General features: G+C 46.0%; 1 protein-coding gene across 1 annotated transcript in view; it reads right to left on the reverse strand.

The window, feature by feature from the left end:
- STK32C (serine/threonine kinase 32C) overlaps positions 1-26,578 on the reverse strand; it is a 402,887-nt gene that overhangs the window by 312,561 nt on the left and 63,748 nt on the right. The window lies entirely within an intron of this gene.

Genomic DNA, 26,578 nt, shown 5'->3' on the forward strand with positions numbered 1-26,578 from the left:
GCAAAAGTAACAACAGGCCTGGCTGATTTGGATTTGGACGTAAGCTCTAATCGTACTGTGCATGCCCAAACACATTCTTAAGCATCCATCTGTAGATTCCGTTGCATCTTTGTCTCCTTACACCTAGAGAGGCAGAAAGTGTGAGGGAAAGGCCGTGTAAGCGTTGGTCGAGACTAAAAGCATGGTCACGCAAATGCATCTCCTGCAGACCACAGCAAATATGACTATACACCTGTATAATGTGTGGTCACTTGACCCCTGGTGCAAAATCTGCCCAGATGATAATGGCACTTTATTCTCATTTATTAATATTTGTAATCCTTCCCTGACATGTGACACTGCAATAACATGTTTCACGCCTAGGACCACCAAGACATTGGTACTGGGGTGTGTGACCACTGGAGGGGGTGTGGCTAGCCTATGCCCTATACTAGTGTACCAGTGGCAGTGATCACAGCATTACGCGGGAGGGAGGGGGGGTTTGGTTACGCCATTCCTGCACTCCCTGACTCCTATAGCGGCCTAGGTCATTTGTACCTGTCCACCCCACCTCATTGCAAACTGGTTCATGGTGACACCCCACCCCCAAACCGTGCACCCATGCCAGCAAGTATGATATATTGATGAATCTTGGTCACATTATTTATTGACTAAAGTTAGTGCAAGGGATATGGAATGGAAATTCACTGAAAATTCGCATTGGACATCCAGAATAATTTTCCGTTTAAGCAGAACAATTCTGACTTTCATGGAACGGTGGAGCAATACATTTGACATCTGGAATCTGTATGTAATACCGCCGGCCGCATGGCCGGCAGTTCGATTCCCGGCAGCGACAGGCCGACAGTGGAACAGATCCCGGCAGCGGCAGCCTGACAGCGCTAGAAATCCCGATCATCCCCAGGTAAGTATGAACTAACCTAACCTACCCCCTTAGCCCTAACCCTCCCTTAGGGGTGCCTAACTCTAACCTCCCCCCCAAGTGCCTAACCCTAATCCCCCCTCTAAGTGCCTAAACCTAACCCCCCCCTCTCCGCTGCCTATACCTAAGTCCCCCAGGGGGGTGCCCAACCCTAACCTCCCCCGGAGGTGCCTAACCCTCCCTCCCCCTAGCCTAACCCTAACCTCCTGGGGGGTGCCTAACCCTAAGTCCCCCGCGGGAGCCCTATTCCTAACCCTCCCCTCCGCGGCTGTCCGCTGGCGGCGCCCGGCATCGGTGAAATGAGCGGTCATTTCACCCTCGCCAGGATATGACTGTCGGGAAGCCGGCTGTCGGTATAATGTCAGCCAGCTTCCCGATTGCATCCCTTGACATTTCCACTTCAAATAAATATTTAATTTAGTTTAGTAAATAGAAAGTTTTGTATTTGCACAAAGGATTTATAATAATGATTTATAATCCAGCAAATTGTAGGCAAAGATAGAAAAGTGAAAATCTGCCCAGTAAAAATAAAACAAATTCACACATCTTTGTAAAAGAGATAAGTTCGCTGTCAAATCTAATATTAAAATCCCCATTGTGCTTCACACTATCTTAAAAGGACTGGAAACGTCTGTTTCTCAAATTACAATACATTTGGGAGAGACAGTAATTAGAATATGAATAGTGAAAAGGAAAACGACCTTGCTAAATGTTTGCAAATGATATAACTTGACATAATTTTTAATTAAACTATTAATAGCTTAGTTCTGAACATAGAACTGGAATATGTGAGAAGATAGGTTTAAACATATAAATTTTATTATTGATAAGTTGGACTAGTAGTCTTATAAAAGAGTGGCAATGAATGTATGTTTCGGTTTATATAGATTTTCATGATTTGGTTGGAGACATGTCCTGTTCTGATAGTTATTCAAATTTAAAGGACAGGGGCACCTTCATATCACCAATAAGGACTCTCTAGGATGCCTATATGGGCAGATCTTAATATTCTTTAGTCTGATACCCTGGAGGACCACAAGGCATACTTGCCGACAATTGGAAGGTGTCCTCCGGGAGATCCAACGATTGGTGATTATGGGGAACGTAACTTGTGCATTGTGTCATTGTGGCTACGACCCCTGGCTATACAATTTGCAGCGGGAATAGGGCCAGGATCTACTGTGGATCTTGCCAATAAAGCTCCTGGACCACCTACTTCACCATGGACATGGGTGGGATTTACAGGGCTGGTCTGTGCTCCCAGGAGTGCTGCAGAACTATAATTGATTTATATTGTGACACAGCCCTATACAGAGAATGTCTGGTCATTCACATCAGTCCATGGCATGTAGTTATAATCCCGACAGATGGGATGATGGCGCTTACAATGCCGGCGCCGGAATCCCGATACCTGTCAAAAGGTAGAGGGTTAGGATTAGTCACTAAGAGGGGAGGGTTAGGCACTGGGGTGGGGGTTAGGTTTAGGCAGGGATGGAATAGATATAGGGATAGAGGGAGGGTTGGGATACTGACCGACAAGTGTCGGTATCGTAACCCTATTGGGATGCCAGTGCCGGGATTCTGACAGCCGGGATCCCGAGCACCGGCAACCCGTACCCAACCCCAGTCCATGATTCAATTGAGCTTACAGTATTAATGTCATAACACACACACACACGTTATTTACCCTTCCAGTATGTTTTTGGAACATGTTAGAAAACCGTAGTACCCAGGGGAAACCCAAGCACACATGGGAAGAACATCCAGACTCCACGTATATTATTTTGGTCAAGAATCAAACACGCGTGCTCAGTCTGTCAGCATAGGTCCTCCATGTTGTAAATGTGAATGGTTCTGCCAGGATCTGGCCCTAGGACCCCGCGGTGAAGTCTCTGCTGGCATACTGGAGCAGGTGCCGTGGCTGCCTCTCTGCTCTCCTGCTTCCGTGCATAGTTCTGTGAACATTTAATTCCCAGCAGCCTCCAGGTTCATATAAGGTATTTTACTTCATTAGAGGCTACTGCTGGATTTCGGTGACACTGACTCACCGTCGCCAGCCTGTCCCCGGCTTTATATTAAACTGTATTGTTTCTTCTTTGTCTGTGGCCTTTGTGCCTTCTGCATTAGTTGTACTGTCTAGTATCAGCCTTGCCTTAATTGATTTCTCTATGTATCCTGCCTCCTTGTCCTGGTATTACCCTGTCAGACATTCTCTACTACTGGTCCTTGCCTGCATTAGTAGTGTAGGCCTGGGTTGCTTTTGAAACTCAAGTCCTTAGGGTACCTGGGCACACAAAAGGAGAAAGCTGGCAGCTACTGATCCTAGCACATGACGATGCCAGTACATTGGTATAGGTGCAGTCCCTAGTTCTTATGCTGATCCTGCATCTGTCTTGTCTGTTAACCCTTGCTGAGTCTGTGCTCTGTTTGAACATTGGCTGCTGCTCTGGTTCAGACCTATGATACTTCCATTATTTTTACCAGGTGCCTCTAGCCAGGTTCTCTACCCGCCAGCCTGGACAGTGTCCTTAGCTCTGAGTCACATCACATAAGAGGATCCTGTGTATCGGCTCTGTTTAAACTAGTTCCCTTTAATACTTTCCTTGGGTCCCTTAACCGCTCTGTTATTGATCAGTAGTTCTCTGCTGATCATTACAGTGAATAATTTAACAAGCTGAGACTGAAATGTAAAAGGCTTAGACTAGATGACCTGCAGGGGGATTGCACTGCTTGCTGAGTTCTGGACTGTGCGTAGATGAGGTGGGACATAACTCACATAGATCCAATTTCCAATGCTTTCGCAGCTGTACAGTTTTGAATGGCAAAGTTGAAGAGGTTAATATTTCCCAGCATTGGCTTCACACCAGCCACAGCCGTTATAGGAAATAAACTGCAAGCAAGGCTGCCACTGGCTGATGTCAAGGGGAACGTCAGAAATGACAGGCTGCACTGGGCATCTTATAGAGGCATCTCTACTGTCTATCACACTATTTGTATTCAAGTACTGTAGCTGTGACTTGTTACAGAAGGAGCGATGGAGATCAACGGGAAGATTTATCAAAGCTTGGAGAGAGATAAAGTACCAACCAATCAGCTCCTGTCATTTTTCAAACACAGTCTGTAACATGACAGATAGGAGCTGATTGGTTGGTACTTTATATCTCTCCACTTTACCTTTCTCCAAGGTTTGATACATATCCATCAAAGTGGGGAAACTGTTGCAAATTTTAAGCTGAGGTTTATCCACTCTTAAATAAATGAGGGGAATAAATTAAATTGGAGTAGTATATATAAAGCCACTAGTCTTTAAATTGCAGTAATATTACAGTTGTAGGTCAGGGCCGCAACTAGGGGGGGCTAGAGGTGCACGTGCACCGGGTGCCGGATTGCAGGGGGTGAAAAGAGCTGACTCGAGGTGACTTGGGGGCTGCAGATTCAGAAAACGGCCATCCAAAAATGGCCACCACCAAAGAAAAAACAAATGCTAGAGGTCCTTACTTGCCCTCTAGTGTCTGCCTTCTCCTTGGCGGCGGCCATTTTTGGATGGCCGTTTTCAGCAGATTCCATGCGGACTAGCCGTCCGTATGGCCTTTGCTGAAAACGACCATCCAAAAATGGCCGCCGCCTAGGAGGAGACAAATGCTAGAGATCCTACTGGACCTCTAGTGTCTGTTAGGCCAGCACAATGCACACAGCGTTCCCGGCATCGGGAACGCTGGTACTGCCGGGAAAAGATGCTGAAAGCTGCATCTTCTCCTGTGAAATCCCCTGGCAACGAGCATAAACCCCCTGGCAACGAGCATGAAACCCCATGGCAATGAGCATGAAACCCCATGGCAACGAACATAAACCCCATGGCAATGAGCATGTAACCCCTGGCAATGAGTATAAACCCTCTGGCAGCGAGCATGAAATCCCTGGCAATGAGCATGTAACCCCTGGCAAGAAGCATAAACCTCCTGGCAACGAGCATGTAACCAATGGCAATGAGCATAAACCCCCTGGCAACAAGCATGAAACCCCATGGCAACGAGCATGTAACCCCTGGCAACGAGCATGGAAACGGTAATGAGCATAAAACCCCTGACAACGAGCAGGTAATTTTAAAGTAATTAGAAGCCTTTGGGGTATAAAATGGTGTCGGGCAAATATGTAAGTGGCACTTTGGTAATAGGCATTACAGGATGTGGCATAATGTGTAATGGGCATTATGGTGTGTGGAATAATGTAAGTCACTACACCAGGGACGTTTGAGTAGTGCACTGCCTTATGGAGGAGCAAGGACAAACTCCAGGTACAGGAAGGGAGGGGGTGCAAAATTGCTGCCTTGCACCGGGTGACAGATATCCTAGTTTCGGCCCTGTGTAGGTATAATAAACCAATGCACCATTGTAGCAGTAGTTGATTGGAGCTTAGGTGCACTAATACAGTGCCAGGCACCAATGTAAAATAAGAAACAATCTGATCTGTAGCCATAAGGCAATGACTATTAAACAGCGTCTGGGGGTGCACGTGTCAATGCACTGGGCTGGATGTGTCACTAACATTAATGCTTGACCAACTGTGAGCAGTCTCTCCTCTTAATACATTCTGCCCCTTTCCTTATATAGCAAGACGTCGTCTTACCTAAAGCCAGGAGAGAGACTGAGCTTTACATGGTCTTACTCAACCGTTGCAATGCTGCAACTCTTAGCTGCTATTACAAGTTATCTATTCTACATTAATAATGTACTGCAAGGAGTAGCACAAGCTGACATCCCAGCGCCAGGTATTGGGTAGTTACCAGGGGTTTGCTGCAAAGGGGTGCAGGGTAAATTGTCCAAATGTGTATGCACTCATGAATTTGAAATGTCAACCCGGTGCCCAGTATTAGAGTATAGTACAGTAGATGTAGAACGTATTACAAGCAGAATTAAAACAAAATAGTCACACATTTAGCTCTAGAGCACAGAACGGGATGGTGGAACTTTACTGAATACCCAGGGACCTTATAAAAAATCTTGGGTCCTGGTACAGTCAGATAAATGAGGCCTCCCAATCTATTATTCTGCTGTCTATAATACTTAGTCCTCTCTGTTAGATAAAGTTTATGCAGCTCAATAGTAGCAAAACAGAATCCATTTTACTCACAATTTTACAAAGCAGAGTCCATTCTGGTACCAATCCCCCCACCCAATCTGGTGGTTAGTGTATAAAGTTGACCCGCAAATCAGACAGTTATTGTATAAAGGTGTTTCCCCATTCTGGTGGTTAGCTTAACACCCAACCTGGTACTACTGTATAAATCAAACATATCTGACCCAGTCTTCTTACTGCCCCTTGTTCTCTAGCATTGAACCTGTGCTGCCCACTCCTGTGGCCTACTTCTGATGACAGCAGGGTCTTGTTCTTCGATTTCTGGTCCTCATTGTGTCAGGTGCTGCCTAGCTGGGTGAACTTAGGAAATATGACCACGAAACCCATTAACTACACCAATAGACATGGCGATTCGCACAGACCGCATCACTAAGTACATATTAGAGACAGAGGACCTGATCCACTACGGATCGCTACCGCGATCGCAGCTAAGATTACGCACACAAATATGGTAATGAATGCAATCGCAAAACCATTTAACAGTCAGCATAGAGATAGCTACTACAGCTATCTCATATCCGTAATACCCTGCAGTCCTGCGTATACATCGGTAACATCGGCCCTTCACGGAGAATTATAGCAGGTCTGACCTTACTCCTCGTCGCACGCAGTGAGTGCTCAAGCTGCGTATGCTGTCGCAGTGGCTAATTTATGCACGCCCATGCAACAGCATCCGAACGGACAGGCACGCCTGCGTTTCTCCGACCACTCCCCCGTCCCCATCCCCAAACGCCGACCTCCCATCACTCACTCTGCGATGGCTTTCTTTCTGCGTAAGTGATCGCAATGCTGACATGTGCATGCGCAGCACACACCATCGACCGATCTGCATACGCTGTTGCAGTTGCGATCCGAGATGAATAAGGCCCAGAGCACACAAATAATGCATTACACCGAACAATCCCCTAATAACAAAAAAGATCCATGAGTGGAACAGAATCTGTACTAGGAAAATGCCTCATCATGGCTCCAAGGGTACAAAAGCATTAAACAAAGCCCTCTAAAGATCATACGGTTGAGAGCAGGGCCCTCTTATCCATACTTGCCTACTTTTGAAAAAGCTTTTCAGGGAGATTGTGAAAACAAGAGATATGGTAAGAACTTACCTTTGTTATCTCTGTTTCTAAGAAGTCCATAGGGTCCACAGCATTGACCTTGGAGTATAGCTGTATATGGATCCACGGGCACCACGCAGTTAAAGCTTTTGCTGCTCCCAGGATGCACTGGGTCCATCCTCCCCTATACCCCGCCCCCGAGCCACAGGCACCTCAGTTGGTAAGAAGCCAAGGCCAGAGGAGGAAAAAAAAAAGAGAGAAGGAAGACTGGAACACACAAGAACCATACTCACAGAAAACGAGACGGAAAACCGGTGACCAGCCACACAGCCCATATGAAGCCAGGTACGTCAGGGCGCCCTGTGGACCTTATTGACTTCGTAGAAACAGAGATAACAAAGGTAAGTTCTTACCATATCTCTAGTTTTCTACTTCAGGGTCCATAGGGGGTCCACAGGGTTGGATGTCCCAAAGCAGTTCAACTAAGGGCGGGGACGCTCCTGTGCTGAAAGGAGAATCCAGCGCACGAATGATGCATCCTGAGAGGTGAAGGTGTCAAAAACATAGAACCTCAGAAAGGTCTGGATGGAAGACCACGTGGCCGCCTTACACAGCTGGACAGCCGAGGCGCCACGGCTAGCAGCCCATGAGGGACCCACAGAGCAAGTAGAATGAGCCTTAACAGAGGCAAACCCTCCTGTGCATAAGCCTCACAAATAACCAAACGAAGCCAACGGGACAAAGTTTGTTTGCTGGCAGGCCAACTCCTCTTGTGAAAACCAAAGAGGATGAACAAGGAATCCGACTTCCGAATGGAACTAGTCCGGTCCACATAAACTTTGAGAGCACGGACCACATCTAAGGAAGCCTCACCAGCCGAGAGATCAGGTGACTGAAATGCCGGCATAACAATTTCTTGATTAATGTGGAACTTAGAAACCAATTTAGGTAGAAAACCCGGGCAAGTGCGAAGTACCGCCCTGTCCTGGTGAAAATCAGATAAGGACGACGACAGGAGAGCGCCCCCAACTCTGACACCCTTCTGGTCGAAGCAATCGCCAGGAGAAAAACAGTCTTAACCGTCAACTATTTGAGTTCCACCAACTGAAGAGGTTCAAATGGAGGACCCTGCAGGGCCCGAAGCACCACTGCCAAATCCCAAGGAGCCACTGGGGGAACAAAAGGAGGCTGAATCCTTAGAACACCCTGGAAAAAGGTGCGGACATCTGGCAGAGTAGCTATCCTACGCTGGAACCAAACAGATAATGCAGACACATGAACCTTTAAAGAAGCTAGGCATAAGCCTAGGTCCAAACCAGACTGAAGGAATGGCAAAACCCTAGAAACACGAAACGCCGGAGGATCGTAGTTTCTGGACTCAATTCACTGAAAATAAGTATGCCACACTCTGTGGTAAATCCTGGCAGAAGCAGCTTAGCAACTGGCCAAAAAAAAAAAACACGGCCATCAGACCCTGCAAGCTGCCTCAGGCAGCAAGCGGGTCTGAATCAGGGCCATAGTTTGAAAGGCTGAAGATGAGGACGCCAAACTCTGGACTGAACTGGAGAACACATCCACCCAGGGTGGTTGACCCGCCTGCGAGAAACCCTGAAAGGGAATGACGGACTGCTGCGTCACAGTGTAGCATGTAACTGTATGTGACCGACCTCACAAATACATGAATTTATATAAGTGAGGTCAGAGAAAAGCCCTTCCCCCACACACCTGCCAGGGCCGTAGGAGATGGAAAGGGATAGGTATAGACTGACAGTAAGTACAGTAGAAATTAAGCACAGACAGTCAGCACTAGCAAAAGTCACATACAATGCAGAAAGAAATACTCACTGCACCTTGTCACTACAATCAACCTGCCCAGATTCAGTGTCGGGGAGGGCTATAGTGCTGTGTATGCTGTCCTAGCAGGGGAGAGGTACATAGGGCAACCGGTCCGCACGCTGCCTGAGAGATCTGCGATGCTGCTAGGGAAGATAGCCGCTGGAGACCTCAGAGGAGGAGTGGCCGAAGGAGGACTGCAGCTCAGCGTCACCAGACCCGAGCGGAAAGGCGCGCTGAGCTGAGGGGAGGAGCCCCAAGACAGGGATGGCTGCCTTCCCTGGCTAGCATTTAACCCCCGGGATGCCGATTCCCGCTGCTGGCAACTTACTCCCTGGTGCTCTAGTGGTCCCGCGGGGTATTCCTCCGGAGTGGGGGGGGCCCCCGCCCTCTGTCCCCAGAAACCGGAGGCAGCCGACTGCATATACCCGATCCCCGGCGATTACCTGATCCCCAGCGATAAGGCAGCAGTCGTGGGATTCCCCAGAGCCCAGCTAGTACAGACTCTGGGGTCCCGCCACAATCCCCAGATCTATACTGCCGTCGCGTTGCCAGCGGTGTGCAGGAGCGGCAGCTTGGACGTCCAATGGACAGTCCGACGCTGCCGCTCTGAAGAGTCTTAAAAGTAAAATAAAACTATGAAACTCATAAAATAAGCTTAGGGGCTGCTAATCAGCCCCCCTGCGCTAACGGTGACCCGACTCCGACCGGGCAAAAACTTTAACTGAGGTGCCTGTGGCTCGGTGGTGGGGTATATGGGAGGATGGACCCAGTGCATCCTGGGAGCAGCAAGAGCTTTAACTGCGTGGTGCCCGGGGATCCAGGACCAGCTATACCCCAAGGTCAACCTTGTGGACCCCCTATGGACCCTGAAGTAGAAAGCAGCACCTATGAGCGTGGCGGTAAAGTGGGCGTGTACTGCTACATCTGGGGGGCGTGTCATAAAATTTACTTACATCCAAATGTAAATGAGCCTTAGAGCAGTTAGTAAGATCTATTTGTTGATAAAAAAAAAACACTGATACATTTCAGAAAATGCATGTAGCCATAGGGATCATTGTGCCTTGTAACCAATGCAGGGAAATGATACTAATGGTCCCATTTGAATGTATACATCTGTTTTTTTATATATACTACAGCTGCACAATGGATGTAAGATGCAATCAGGGAGATTTATAGACTCTTCAAGGAGTCAGGGAGATTGCTACTATTTCAGGGAGTCTCCCTGACTATGAGGGAGAGTTTGCAAGTATGCTTTTATCTCTCTGTTATTAACCAGTCTTGGGGGCCTATTCATTAAACGTAAAAATTCAATGGAGATAATTAGCTTTAGAACTCTCATGGAGTTCTAGCTAATTATAGGTGGAATTCATCATTCCACCTCTCCATAAGTATCTATTCCGAAAAGCTGTCATTTTTGCGATGACAGCTTTTCGGGAAATAGATACTTTTCCCTGCCTACACTACCTTATCGCGTCTGGAAACAGTGCTGCGCATGCGCTGTTACATCTGTAAAACCAGCGCATGCGCAGCACTGCCTACAGATGCGGTAAGTGATATCTCCTGTGTTAAGTCTGTTCATGAATACCAAAATAACGTTATTTAAGGAAAATGTCCTTAAAAACGTTATTTTAGTGTTGATGAATAGGCCCCTTGATTTATACTGCTTTTCTTCCCAGTTTATGCTATATAAACAAATGTTACTGTCAGTGTTTTTAGCTTTGTGAACTGAGAGCCAGTAAGAATTGTTAATGCATACCTGCCTACTTTTAAATCCTCCTTTCCAGGAGAAACCCGGAGAGGGGATGCAGGTGACCAGGACTGTGGCAAAATGCTGCAAATTGCAACGATATTGAGTCATTTTATCCCCACCGTCTCCTTACTGACCAGCGATCTCAGTATTATCTCGCCATCCTGCCCACTTTACTAGGAAGTGGTTGGGATGTGGGAGGTAGACCCACTCTTCCAAGGGTGCGGGGGACTACCCGGACAAACCAGGAGTTTCCTCACACCTTCCAGAAGAGTAGATAAGTATGTGTTGATGTGCAAAGCATTTCATCATGTCTATTTTTCTTAATAGCACACACACAAGTGTATGTCAGCCTAAATCATACTCATGACTTTTGAAATGTCCTCTCCGGTATAAGTCCAAAGAGCAGATGCGGGTGGGCAGTGATGGGGGCTGTGCCTTACTATATGTCATTAGGTATCACCCCTTCATAGCAAGATGCTGTGAATTGTGCACATTTGAATCAGGGGTAGGGTCAAATAAGGTGATCATAGAATCTCAACATTAAGCCCCTCCCCCTCTCCATGAGCCGCAGATTCCCAGTAACGTTCTCCTCATTCTGCACACTTCATTAGGATGCGGGAGAAGTGCCTACTCATCCAGGGGTGAAGGCAGTGGCCTAGCCGAAAAATCAGGAGCCTCCCACAGGTTCCCGAGAGAGTGGGCAAGATTGGCCTAAATGTGCAAAATGCACTTCTTAAAGCTCATTTAAAAGCGTCATCCTGCAACAGGAGTTCTAGTTTGTCTGTGGGGTGCAGAGTGAGATACTCTCCTGTATTGTGCACCCCAATACCCCCATGCATCCAGCATGTTAGGACGAGAAGGACATGAACCAGGCTTTCCATTTGGCTGACTCCTCCAGGAGATGGCAGCCAGGTCATCGCTGAGGGAGGCGGGCCTCAATGGGGGGTGGGAGGATCTGCCCCACCCCCTGCTATGCAATGCCGGGATTACAGACATTGTGGAGCGGGGGCAGAGCCACGATGACGTGATTCAATGTGAATCGTGTCATCAGCCGCCTGTGCTGCCCACTTCACTGGGGAAGTGGGGAGCTGCAGCCGGGTGGCCTCAAACATGGGAGACGTGCCCACCTGGCCAGGAGCATGAACAAACATAACTAGAGGGCCTCATTTATCAATGAGTGGTAACCTGGTTATCACACACTACAATCTTAAATGGTGCTCCAACCAATCCGCTCCTAACTGTCATTTTTCAAATACATGACTGATAGGAGCTGATTGGTTGGAGCAGCATTTAAGATTAGTAGCGAGTGATAACTAGAATATCACTCATTGATAAATGAGGCCCAAAGTATTGCACCACACGCACTGTAGTGCATCAGTTATACATTCTTTTTAGAAGACCTTGCCGGTCAGATCACACACAGCTTGTTGTTCTGCTTGTCCATATGTACATACACATGTAAAAACTTACCTAATTTATTGTTGTCTCTGATTCTTACTGTACTGGGGAGATTTATCATATCTTAGAGAGATATAACATGGAGAGAGATAAAGTACCTACCAATCAGCTCCTAACTATCATATTGCAGGTTGTGTTTGAAAAATGACATTTAGGAGCTGATAGGTTGGTAATTTATCTCTCTCCACTTGATCTCTTTCAAATTTTGATTCATCTCCTGTATGTCATTTGTTTGCGGTTATAAACAGATTAAAAAAAAAAAAAGTCTTGATTTAAAACCATTAACCATTTCAAGATCAGTGTGGCAAGTAGTAAGTTATAGAAATGTTTTAGACCTTCCTAGCAAAGAATGGGCTTTAATTTAATTGAGAACCTCTTTTTATATATTCAGGACACGTCTTGGATGTTTTGAGCTGATAACACGCTTGTCTATTAACGGACTAGACAAGATACTCTTGATATTGATCATTTCATTAAGTTGCTTCTTATTTATAGAAGCAAGCCCTATAAATATTCCTTCACAAACACTGATTTTAGACACAATGACAGAAGCCCACGATTGAGCCAGCACCGTGTATTCTCCTAAAGACAGACCAGCAATACCAACCGCCCCTGATGAGAATTCCAAGCAAACACTCTGGGGCAGATGTAGTGTTGAACCATACTTAACTACTTTCCCGGAATGGCTGGGAGGCTCCCAGAAATCGTGTGGCGCTCCCAGAAAATCTCCTGTGCCAGCCAAGCTGTCCACTTACCCGGCAAAAGTGGGTGATCTGGGCGGCCCATTACGTGATTTGCTCTAAATCACATCATTGTGGCCCCGCCCTCTGCTTCACAATGTCAGTAATCATGGCATTGTCTGGCAGCAGGGGGGGGGGGCACAATGATGCGACACACCATCACACTCATCGCCCTTGCTCACTTTCCAGCGACACGCCCCCAAGCTGAGCCGACCTGGCTGCCCCTCCTGGATAGAGGCACAGATTATCAGTCTGAACATTGCCGCTGGTGTAAGTGTAGCTACGTATAAAGGTTCAGTCTCTGACTGCGGTAGCCCGCATCTGGCTTGCCATCCAAGTCACTACCCAGAAACGCCCACTGACATTGCTCTCTCTGCGGCTCCTGGAAGTAACCATTGGAACGTATGTGTAGCAGTGCTGTGCGGTGAGGTCAGTGGCTGGGGAGGCAAACATGGAGATGGTTCTGAGTGCTGGGAGCTTGTCTCACCCCCTACTCACTGTAACTCTCCCCTCACTACGCTAAGCTTCAGTGTCCATTGATTCTCCTACCTGCGCCACTGTGTCTTCTCTTGCTGTTGCTGACTGAGCTCCAATCTCTAAACACTGCAGTGTCCATCAGTGCTCAAGGAACGCCCCTCATACCCAGAGGCATGCCTTGCAGCTTACTGCCCGTGGTGTGGCCCCGCCCCCAGCACTGCAAGCATTGTCTGACTATACAGAAGCGAGGCTGAGCCGTTGCTGCCTCATCTCTAGTCTCCCTGCAGTCCCAGGAAACTCCACAAAGCTGGTGGGTGTTAACTATAAAAATGATTACAACAAAGAAGAGGTTTATAAGTTATAAATATCTTCTTTGCATTATTCTAATAATTTTTATATAAAATCTCAGGAGTATGTTACCGATGGTTTCGCAGAGCCTCCCTGCCAACACATCCCTGATTCATGCACTGAAAACATTGGGAGCTTGCGTACAGCATCAACATTGCGTCCACCTCTGAATCAGGCCCACAGTGAGAATATATTGACTTTAAATTTGTATATTTTGTTTTTATGTTTCAGTGGGGCCAAGCCCACTTTCCCCAGGGTGCAGCCACACCCACATCAAATTGATGGGCCCATTTATGGCCACACCTCCATTCTATCGTGGTCTTATCTTTCTAATGATGGCCAGAAAATACGATAGAGAGCAAGCACAGAGGTGGCTCACAGTCTATACAGGTTATAATATAAAACCAGGGGGTCTATGTACTAAGCCTTGGAGAAAGAGAATGTGGATGGAGATAAACTACCTACCAATCAGCTCCCTACTGTCATTTTTCAAACACAGCCTGTAAAGTGACAGTTAGGAGCTGACAAGTTGGTACTTTAACTCCATACACTTTCTCTCTCTCCAAGGCTTAATACATAGGGCCTGATTCAGGAAGGATCGCAGTTGCGATTACACACACAATCGGCCGATTGTTGCATTCTGCACATGCATCGCAGTGCGTGAACACTCCACTGCGCAGACCCATCACAGAGTGATTGGCAGGAAATACAGTTTGGGAGGAATGGGTATGAAATACCGCAGGCCGCATGGCCGGCGGTTCGATTCCCGTCAGTGGCAGCCCGACATGAGCAGAGTTTGAAGCAGCAGAAGCCCGACAGCGCTGGAAATCCCGATCGTGGATAGGTGAGTATCTACTTACCTAACCTAACCCCCCTAACCCTCCTTAGGGGTGCCTAACCCTAACTTCCCCCCAAGTGCCTAACCCTAATCCCCCCTCTAAGTGCCTAACCCTAACCACCCCCTTCCCCGCTGCCTAAACCTAAGTCCCCCGGGGGGGTGCCTAACCCTAACCCTCCCTCCCCCTAGCCTAGCCCTAACCCTTCCGGGGGGGTGCCTAACCCTAAGTCCCCCCCGGGAGCCCTAAACCTAACCCTCCCCCCCCCGCGGCTGTCCGCTAGCGGCATCCGGCATCACTAGGATCGGGATGCTGGGCGCTGGTCTCCCGGCGTCGGGGAAATGCGGGTGTCTACATCTAGACGCCCGGCATTTCACCCTTGCCGGGAAATGACAGACGGGAAGCCGGCTGCCGGTATTTAGGCAGTCGGCTTCCCGATTGCATACCGTTTGGGGCTAGTGATGGGGGGTAGTCAACAAAATGCAGGCATGCCAGAGCGTTTGAACGCCGTTTCAGGGGTGTACATAAATTATCCACTGTGATGCTGTACGCAGCCTGTGTACTCACAGCATGTGAAGAGGTTAGCAATTCCTGAGTAAGGTCAGAGCTTGTGCAAGGGTGCGTGACGCTGCGATGGTACTCGATGTTACCGATGGTTTCTCAGTCTTGCTAAGTATTACGGATATGTGTAGGGTGAAGTGAGCGTCTTTATTGCTGTGCTGCGACGGCAAAGCGATCGCAGTGGATTAGCATAATCTCGCAGTGAAACTGAGTGCGTAATCGCAATTGCAATCGCAGTTGCGATCGGTAATGAATCAGGCCCATAGACCTCTATGTCTGGTATTCACATACTTCTGTGCTAGTACAGAAGTCCTTTTAAAATTTAAATATAGTGATTGCAAAGAGCTTTGCTCTATCGTCAAGTCAGATCTAAAATATATTTATTTACTGTATTTTCTGTATAGATGATGTTATGATTATGAATCAGCATTCTTCTAATCAACCCACTTGGTTCAGTTGTCGAAATCCTTCAGTAACATCTATGTGACAAATATTGACTCAATCTTCTTTCTTCAATCACGAATAAAAAGTGAAAGAAAAATATAGCAGCTCACTAAAAATCTATGAACAAGTTAATGGTGTAGCTTTAGGTGTAATAAACAAATAGAGTCTAATATTCTGTTTTAAATAGATCCGTTACACTTCAAAGACTTCTGGTTAAATATTCATCTGGGCTCGGAATGTCTTGGCAACTCCACAGTTTATATCTCACTAATTGAGCATAATATATGTACAGTATGCTGGCGTGACTTACGAAAATATTTCTAACAAACTTTTAAAAAGAAGTTGAATAAAAGGGTTTTCAGTGTTAAGCCCCCAATGACTGAGGCACCGCACACCCTGCACCCATTATAAATACACCTATGGCCCCAATATAGAAAGTAGGCCGCCAGCCCTCACACCAGCCATCCCCGCAGTTTTCTTTAGGGCGATATTTACCAAGATCGGATCTTGCATGAAGATGGCATTAACCCATTAACTGCAATAGGGAAGCCCTGCGGGAGGGATGCAGTCAGGATACCGGCGGGCGCTATCCCACCCGCCGATATCCCGACACTTACATCCCGACATAGGACTAAAGATAGGTGTTGAAATCCCGACGCCTATCATTAGCCCCACTACGGAATCCCGACATCCGGCATACCGAACGAAGGTATGCCGAGTGTTTTAGCAACTAGCTGCGGGGTTTTAGGTTTTAGGGACCCCCGGGGGGACTTATGGTCAGGCACCCCCAGGAGGGTTAGGGTAGGGGAAGGGGGGGTTAGGATTAGGCACTAATGGAAGGAGGTTAGAGTTAGGCACTGGGAGGGGGGTTAGGGAAGGTTAGGGGGGGTGGAGAGGAGAGGGTTAGGATACTTAACTTCAGCTGTTGGAATTTCGACCCGCCAGGCTGCCGCTGTCGGTATTTGATCCAGCAGCTAACATACCGATTCCCTGCAGGAGATCCTGATGCACATCACAGCTGGAAAGCCGCACATGCGCAGTGGTCCGCCCAGTCTCCATAGTTGGAAATAAAGTGATAGCATATAAGATCACTGTATTCCTTACTGATCACAAGGACGGACTCTATCGGGGCCCGTGTCCCGGCGATTTACATTGATACATTTCAGCAGAAAAATAATTCTTATTGCCGCCATATGCAGTGATAAGGATTCTTCATATTCCATGTCTGGCCGTACATTATAATAAATATGCCCCTTAAAACTAAAGTGTTTTGTTTGTCAATGGAGGACATTAACAGAAAGTTGTTCCCTTGTACGCTTTGTATTAACAAAAATGATACTTAACTTTGTCCAGTTAGAAATGGCTAAACATGGTTTAAACAAGGAAGCAGTGAATGTGCTACAGGAATGTTCCTATTGTATTATTAACATTAATAACATCTATTTCCAGTGAATTTTGACCAGCTCACAACACCTGAAATCGCGAGGGCTGGACTAAGTGAAATCCAAAACACACGAGGTCCGGTTTTTAGATCCGAATTCAGAACTTGTTGAGAAGACCCGAGTCAGTGCTCTTTCCTACTTGGAATCCTAAAGATAAGGTGTGTTCGGAGTTCAAAACAGATGGCTCCATGTTTAACAGAATTCACCCCTTAGACATTTTATAGCCCAAGAGAGATTCTAGGCTTCAGAATTTAACAAGATTGGATATTGGACATATCTAAATTGGGACACGACTCCAAAAGGGGCGTAGCTGCTGCATTTAAAAGGACGTGTTCATGGCATGGTAGGTGTGGCCAGCGCTAGGCTTCCATATAAACCTCTCCCTCCCCTAACAGCACCATTATTTAGCCACAGGCACCAGAGTCAGCTGCCTTAGATACCCACTGCACTTATGTACCTCCTGACTCCCTGCGAGTGGAGGGTCAGTCCCCCAAATCGGGACAGTTGGGAGGTATCTATGGCATTGATGTAAGTTTTGGTGCTGTTTAAGATTTCAAACCGGTTATACTTCTTTTCGTTTAACATGAACTTTAAGAGTAAATTAGTGGGTGGAGCCTTAGTAATGCGATTTGCGAAGAGCCACTACCAACACCACCCATTTCTACTGTCCATTAAAATAGGCAAGCACACCTTACGCAAGGCAAGCATTAGCGCGGCAAGCCAAGACTTAGCGTGGCGCCACTAGGGCACTTTAACACTAGCACTAGGAACTCATTACTAAGCTTTATATCATTATTTTATCACAGTCAGATAAGTGAAAGCTTTAAGTCTCACAGTTATAACGACCAGCTAAAACGCGTTGGGTCTGATTCAGACGGAGACGTAACTGCATCTTTTGGCATATTCGCGTCTGCTTCTTTATGCTAATGCCACTACAGTACCCTTTGCCAGGTGTACATCCGTGCGTCCGAATATGAAAGGACTGAGGCGCCCACTCGTTCCGTCTACCAGTGATGTGCGGTCAGATGAGGCAGGTTAGCAGAGCCTTTTCTGTCATACTTAGGTATACTCCAGAGTTTTGACTATAAAAATGATAAGAACAAACTTGAGAAAATATTATAAATATCTTCTTTGTATTATTGTAAACATTTTGGTAGTCAAAACTCTGGAGTAAAAAGAGTATGGCAGGTGAGGCACTGCCTCCCCTATCTACCTTTTCTGCACATCCCTGATCAAAACTCACCAAATTTCCAGCACTATATACTGCTGCAACTTTGTATAATGCCCACATGAACTCTCGGGTTCATATACGTATATGTAAATCTGGCTCCGATACTAGCCAATACCTCCCCAGCCATTTACCTCACCGCACGTCACTGGTTTCTATAGACACTGTATTACCATCTGGTGCGTCTTTAGATGCACCATTGAAACTTGCACCTGTCCCAGGTGCAAGTTGCTAAGTCTGAGTACGGCATCGCATATGAGTCTTTGTATGCAACCGTTTTCAGCGACATGGCCGCGACACGCCTGAGACACTCCCATAGGACGCAACACCTCCGTGCATCTTTTTAGCCACCCCCGTTACCTCCCAGTCACCGTCCAGGAACGCTCATTACATTTCTGATGCCATGCGTCCAAATCTGTACAGCGGCGTGAGGCGTGTGTGCGTGGTGCAACTTAGACATATGCGCAGATGAATAAACATTGGCCATTTGCATGAATATCAGCATAGCGTTCGCTCCTAATCAGGCCCTCTGTGTGACAGACCTAATGTACTAGAGAGCGTTTTTTACTGCGCACTTGGAATGCGATTAATGCGCTTATATGACATCCTCTCTTACTAACAGAAATGAATGACTAAGGGGAGATTTATCAAAGCTTGGAGAGAGATAAAGTACCAACCAATCAGCTCCTAACTGTAATTTTTCAAACACAGCCTGTAAAGTGACAGTTAGGAGCTGATTGGTTGGTACTTTATCTCTGTCCTGTTTCTCTCTCTCCAAGGCTTAGTACAGACCCCACAGACTGTAACATGACAGTTAGGAGCCGATTGGTTGGTACTTTATCTCCAAGCTTAGATAAATCTCTTCCCCTAGTGTGGTACGATAGAGTCTGGGATTGGCACGTGGAGTGAAAGGCATCATGTGACACCGCCATAAAAGGGTTAATGGTGCTTTATACGGAATAACAGAACATAATTTATACAACATCTCAATAAATTCCTTTTCATTTCCTGTATTACATTTATCAGTTCAATGTCTGTATTGCCAGTAATGTTAATGTGTGTTTTGTGAAAAGGAAAGAAAGTACACGGTGTACTAAACATACTTTCGTACTATATCGACATTTATTTATTTATTTTTCCCCAGTTACTTATTAAAAGTCCTCAAAACAAAAGAGCACACAAATGTTCTGCTTGGATGACCCCTCCAGTATTCCATAGATTCTGTGTCTGCCATTATTTCCCTTCCGTAACAGTTTGCTTTCAGTTGCTGTTGCTATGACAACCCAAGGTAATTGTGAATAGCCTCCAAGTCAAGTCACTCTAACATATATTGAAGCCACTTACGTCACAGCCTACGCCACAGTGTTATCAATAGTGAGGCTCTCCGTCTTGCACCTAACTCCTATCTGGCGTACTGAAGCCACCTGTCCAGAATCAAAGGCACATTACAAATAAATAAATAAATAAACAATCACATTCAATTTGGGTTTTGCTAGTAGATTGGTAATTTTCAGGAATGCACCGGGAATGTTAAATAACTGACCTAGCATCTAAGTAAAAGGTCTGAGAGTACTGCGAAGTAACATGGGGGCTGCGTGATTGATGTTATCATGTTACATTTACAGACATTTATTTAAATAACCAACAAATGTATAAAGAAAGACAAGTTTGCACACAGTCTCTGAGAAAAGCTGCCATGCCATTCCTCTGCTTTACATAACACATTTACAGTCATCTCATACCATCAACTGCACAGTTTTAAGAAAAATATTTCTATTTTATTTAGCAACTTAGTTTTAACATTAAAAGGAAAATATAGCGCGTATATTTTGCCTTTTTTTTGTGCACCTTGGAACCTTCGATTTTTCAAATGCACTTAGGAGTCGGGGACCCTCAAACCAGCAACCGCCCTATATTTACAGCGCTAACACATTTTTGTAAACCGTTGTTTTGGGGTCATATTTATCAATCATCAGGATTTTACACCAGATAATTGTAATATCACATCGCCATTATTCGCGGCAAAAAGAGATTATTTACTGCTCGACTGAATCAAAAAACACACACAGGGAACGAGACTCCATAAAGAGCTTGTCCCTGCGATCTGTTAGTGGTGAAGTGATTGCATTAGCGGTCACTTTACTGCTATATCGGGACCCCGGTGCGCTCCTGTGCATGCCCAGTCTGCTGACCATGCGCGTGTTGCGGCCATTTCCATAAAAGTGTAGCTCATAGGCTACAGTGGATAACGCTGAAGCGCCATGCGATTTTCGGGAGCCTCCCGGCCATTCCGGTACAGTAAGCAAGTGTGACTAAAAGTGAACAGGGGCAGATAATAAAAACATACGAATTACAAAGTAGTTATAGAATTATTGGTACAGCGCTGTGAAATTAAGGTAATTTTAGCACACATCAATGCAATGTGAGTTAATACAGTAAAACACAGCACATGAAGCACAATATCCCTATATTTGTGAGACTGTGAAGACAATGGGTCTCATTCAGACCCGCTCGCAAGCGCTATGGACCTCATTCAGAGTCGGACGTTGCGGCCGCATGGTCGTACGCAGCCGATGTTAGCTGAACTGCGCATACGTAAAGTTCGTAATGCGCGTGCGCAAACTAGCCGCTACGATCAGAAATTTCTCTCTCCTTGAACACAGCCAGGTCGTTAGTTTGAGTGACAGAATGAACCGGTTGTGGGTGGTAACAGGGGAAGGTGCTTGAAAACGGGGGAGAGGAGATCCGAACGCAGGCGTGCCTGACTATGCGAGGGGAGATTAATGGGAGTGCATAATTAACAAAGTAGTGTCATGGCACATGTGACATGGGAGGTTTGTACACTGACTTGATCGTAGTGCTTAAGAGAGGGTATGGTCAACCTTAAGCTCTACGGCCAGCTCCGATGGTTCCCGATGGTCGCGATTAATCCTTATATCCCAGGAGATGACGTGTGTTGTGATCGAGAAGGGGGCGTGATTTAGTCTTACGACCGCTTCTTACCCTCGGTCGTTCAGCTAACAATCTCATCTTAGGACGGCAACTTGTGATCGCTTCATTTGCATATTCGGCCCCTTTCCCCTACGACCGTGCGCCCGCAACGCCCGACTCTGAATGAGGTCCTATGTGCCTGCAAGCGGGTCAATGGCTGTGCATTGCGCATACGCGGCGTGCGCAATGCGTGTGCGCAAGCCACGTAGTGAGTGAAAAATTAACTCGCTCCGGGGCTCGCTACAAACAGGGCGGCTGTCGATGTTGACAGCTCGCCCCGTTTTGAAGGCGGGGTGGGGGGGTGGCTGGTCATACGGAGGCATTCCTGAGGCGTTTGTGGGCGGCCCTACTGACATCACCAGTGATGTCAGTAGTGAGCTTCCGGCTCTATTAGAGCCGAAAGCCCACTGGGGCTTGCGGCAGACGAGACCCTACCACAAGGGTCTCGTCGCAAGCCCGATGGTCGCAACCATCACCTGGCTGCTCGCTAAAGCTGTGGGTGGTCACCCACAGCTTAGCGAGCTGTCAGGAGGCCGGCTTTTTTTTAAAAAAGTGTCTGTCCTCATTCAGAGCGAGTGCTCGCTTTTTGCGAGCGGCTCTGAATGAGGTCCAATGTACATTAGGTAACACAGGAGGAACAATTCATATCCCACATTGAGATTTTTATTAACTATAAGAAGAACCCATTCCTCAAGTACGTGTAGTTCTTTGTAGTATTCACAAAATTTGTATTTCTTACACTCTTCATATAGTTCCTTTCTTTTGATGATATCTTATATTTCTCCAATAGGCCCGAGATACTATTAAAAGTATAAAAAGTATAAAATTGATTTACTCTAACGTGTGATGCATAATACAACATTTTTTTGTGAATCTGAGCTCCTCCTATTGGAATATTCTTTTCTTTCTTTTTAAGGATAGCCCCTACATTTGGGAAGCACCCCCTGCATTCCACAACAACGGACGCATGGGTGTAACTATCATAGGTGCAAGGGGTGCAGCATCTTTGGGGCCCAGAGTTTTAGGGGGCCCATCTTCCTTGTCAAGATTATATGTGTTATCTACATTTTTCACCATTGGGTGTTACATAGGGGCCCTTATAAACTTTTGCTATGGGGCCTTCAAATACCTAGTTACGCCCCTGACTGGACGAATACCATGTGTGACTGGAATATACAGACAGGACCTGACTCACTTTCCTTTAAATAGTGGTGTTATTGATGGTGAGGGAGATTTGAGGGAAAATGGGAGCTATGGGGGAAGGGAAGACAATAAGCTCATTTTTGGACATGTTCAGCTTTAGGTCGTGTTGGGACATCCATGTGTACATAGAAGAGAGACAAATGGTTACAAACTAGAATCTAGGTGTCATCTGCCTAGAGGTGATGCTGGATTTTGAAATAATAAATCAGCTCAATTGTGAGAAAGCAGAGGAGAGAGCCTTCTGGGAACCCAAAAGGCAGTAGGGATGAAAGGATGTACCAGAGGCACTGATGAAAATAGGAAGTGAACCAGGAAAGAGCAGAGGGCCTGATTCACTACGGATCGCAACTGCGATAGTATGCTAATCCATTGCGATCGATATCCCGTCGCAGCACTACACAAGGACGCCCACATTACTCAGCACACATCCATAATGTTTAGCAACACTGCAAAAGCATCGGTAACATCGAGTACCATCAAAGCCTCTTGCACTTGCTCAAGCTCTGACCTTACTCAGGAATTGCTAACCTCATCGCACGCTATGAGACCTCACTGCGTATGGCTTCGCAGTGGATAATTTATGCACACCCCTGAAACGGCATGCGAACGCATTTGCACGTCTGCCTTCCCCCGAACACCCCCCCCCCCGTCACCACCCACAAACGGCACTTCCTGTCAATCACTCTGCGATGGGTTTCGCTATCCTGACCGCAGTGGCTGAATCGCGCACACACACTGTGATGCGTATGCATGCACATAACGCAACAATCGCCCGATTGCGTGCGTATTGGCAACTGCGATCCTTGCTGAATCAGGCCCAGTGTCACAAAGACCAAATGAGTGAAGGAGAACAGGGTGATCAACAGTGTTTAAAGCAGCTGAGAGGAAGATGAGTATGGAGCAGTGATCCCTAGGGGTATATTTACTAAACTGAGGGCTTTAGAAATAGAGTTGTTGCCCATAGCAACCAATCAGATTCTACTTATCTTCTAGAAGGTGCTATACCAGCAGCTAGATAGATAATAGCTAGAATCGTATTGGTTGCTATGGGTACTTTAGTAAATACACCCCTTAGACTTTACTGTAAGTAGACTATTGATTACTTCTGTGACTGCAATCTCAGTGGGCGGAAGATTGATTGCGCTGGGTCGAGAATGGAGTGACAGAAGAGAACGTGAGATAAGCAGTTGCACACAAGTTGCTCACTGAGGGCCTCATTTATCAACAAGTTTTATCATACGCAATGAGTGATAATACTTCTTGCGTATGATAAATGGTGCTACAGCCAATCAGCTCCCAACTGTCATTTTTCAAACAGATGACAGTTGGGAGCTGATTGGCTGGAGCACCATTATCATACGAAACAAGTATTATCACTCGTTGATAAATGAGGCCCACTGTATGCAGAATTTTGCTGCAGCTTATCACATCTGTGACATTCAGTGTAAGAAAGTCTCATTTCCTAACTGTGCCATGTATCTGTGATTTTACATTGTATATTAAGTTAACACATTACTTAATAATAAAAATTATTTGTAAGAAAATCCCCATTATTGACTCTTACATATTCCTGGCTCCCCCTCACTCCATTAGCGATTTAGAAATGCATTTTGCAAAAAATTTTTGCATTTGTTAAATTCATGTACATGAGTTGACAATTGAACATTAAACAGTAACAATTAGATAACACAGGGTTAAAAATCTCTCTTGCCGGAACTGCAAGGAATCATTATAGTTAAAATAATCACTGTAAGGCCCATGATCTGAAACAACCTCAGCTACACCCCAGCTACACTCTTAGCCCATCAGTCTAATGGAGCATACACACGGTCAGATTTGTCAGACTTGTCAGATTTGTCAGATGAACGATTGAACGATTAAACGATTTGAAAGATTTGAACGATTTGACCAAAGTTTTGAACGATTTGAACGATTGAACGATTTTTGACTGCATTAAAATGAATGGAATCGTCCAAGTCTGACTGCAAACACATCAGATGTCAGAAATCGTTATCTGACCATCGGGAACGCGCATCGTTGATCGTCCATCGTTCAGGCATGTCAGATATGAACGATTTTCCTTCAGATATGAACGACTGAACGATTTTTAAATCGTTATCGTTCATATCTGAAGGAAAAATCTGACCGTGTGTATGCACCATAAGGATATGGTATTGGGGAAGCACACTGAGCTGAAAGAAGATGAGAGTTTCTGAGACATCATCCTCCGCGGTTGCTATAGAAGACAGTGAGGGCTTTTTGTTCTGCTATAGTGATGAGTCACAGATAGTGAATGTTGCATAATAAGCAGGTAAAAAGGAAGCATAATAAGGACGATCACATAGCGCTAAATTAGGCGGCCTGGCATGTATTACGCTATGCCGTGAAAGGACTTTATATTGATTTTACTGGATCAAAAAAAAATTTTATAATAGTCAAATCCGTTTACCAAACTGCAGGTTTGCGCAAAGCTTGAAAGCAGAACAGTGACTGCCAAAGTATTCAGGAACCTGTGTGGCCAGAGAACAATGGTGGCTGCAGCAAAAAAGAACAATGAAAAAATACTGCGATCATATTAGAGGTTGGAGAGTTGGGACCTCAGAGCATTTTTATGACCTGCAAAAGTTTTTTTTTTATTTAGTAGAAACCAAGCCGCATATAGGTTTAAGGGGAATTCAATTAGACGCAATAAGCCGCTTTTCTGCGAGAAACGGCTTATTGTGCAAATTTGTACATATCGTGAAATCCTATTAGCTGCGACTTTTCGTGGGTGTGAATTCTCCATACCATTTGGCGCGAAAAGTTTTCTCCTTAGTTGGTGAAAGGCTGTGAAATATTTTTGCCTACAAATGTTGGGACTTGGAACTATTGGGACACCCTCCTTAATAACTAATTAGGCAAAAAAAAAATTTAATTAGCTTAATTTGGACAATAATTACCTGTCATTTTTGTGGGACAGGTATATGGTGGTGCTGTATGAATGGGACAGACGTTTTTAAGATTGCAGGTGGGTGTCATAGGCGTATTTTGGGGTTGGGTACGAGATGGCGGTGTTCAGGATCCCAGCGCTCCCGGCACCACCATCCAGTCTGGGTTACAATGCCGCACCTACAGGTAAATAGACTAATCCTGACCCTACTCCTACCCCTAAACCTAACCATCCTTCCACGCAGCCTAAACCTAACCCTCCCTCCCCCTGCAGCCTAACTCTAACCCTCCCCCTTGTGCCTAGTGTTCCTGCTAGCTTGTTTTAGAGGGGCGCCGCACCCTGCCTGATTTTAAAAGGACAAAATGCGCCCTGCCCTTTTAGCGGTGACCGATCACCGCTGGGTGAATAGACGCCATGCGCACGTGCACAGTATCTATTCACCATGAGAGGAGAGCTTGAGGGGAAGGCCAGCATGCCCCCAACCATGACAAATTGAAGGACTTGACCCCTCCCCTCGACCTACCACGCCCCCTTTTCGGGAGTGCGCGCACCTTCAGCACGTAAAATTAAAATGCAGCTTCACGACCTTGGTAATAGGATTGCGTGAAAAACGCGGAAGCGCATAGTCACGATAAGCTGTAAAAACCCACGAAGGGTGGAAAAACGTACGTTAAGCTATCGCATTATCACCGCTAATTGTATTCCCTCCTTAGTGTCTTCTTACGCTCATAACCAATTTCATTCAGTGATAAATGAGTCTAAACTGAGCAGTATTCTAGGAAACAAACGGAAAAGTTAAACTGACTGAAGTGTTGTTTGTAAAACGGCCATAGGCGGGATTCTATCAACCAGGCGCATTTCCAGCTGGACCCACAAGTCGGCAAAAAGTCATGCAAGGGATTTTTGCATGTGCAATTGAAAGAAAAAACATACATACAAGGCTCCGGTTATGCGTGGGGTGATAGATTATCTTTAGTCAATTTTGTCCAATGTATAGCGAATAGTTATATACACAAATCGTATAAAAATGTATTAATTATTTAATGTTGGGTGCGCTCTCTTCGATGACTGTTTAGTTGGCAGTACCACCATGACGGGGGGCAGTCAAAACCTCTCCCTTTGACAAGCACCTGTGAAAAAGCATTAGGTTGATTATGGGCAACCACTATTTTGCATTGCTGTTCTGAGAGGCATGGATGGGACCAGCATTGAGAAGGTATGC

The sequence above is a fragment of the Taudactylus pleione genome, unplaced genomic scaffold (assembly GCF_031769625.1).
Source record: "Taudactylus pleione unplaced genomic scaffold, aTauple2 ptg000198l, whole genome shotgun sequence".
In the NCBI taxonomy this organism is placed as follows: domain Eukaryota; kingdom Metazoa; phylum Chordata; class Amphibia; order Anura; family Myobatrachidae; genus Taudactylus; species Taudactylus pleione.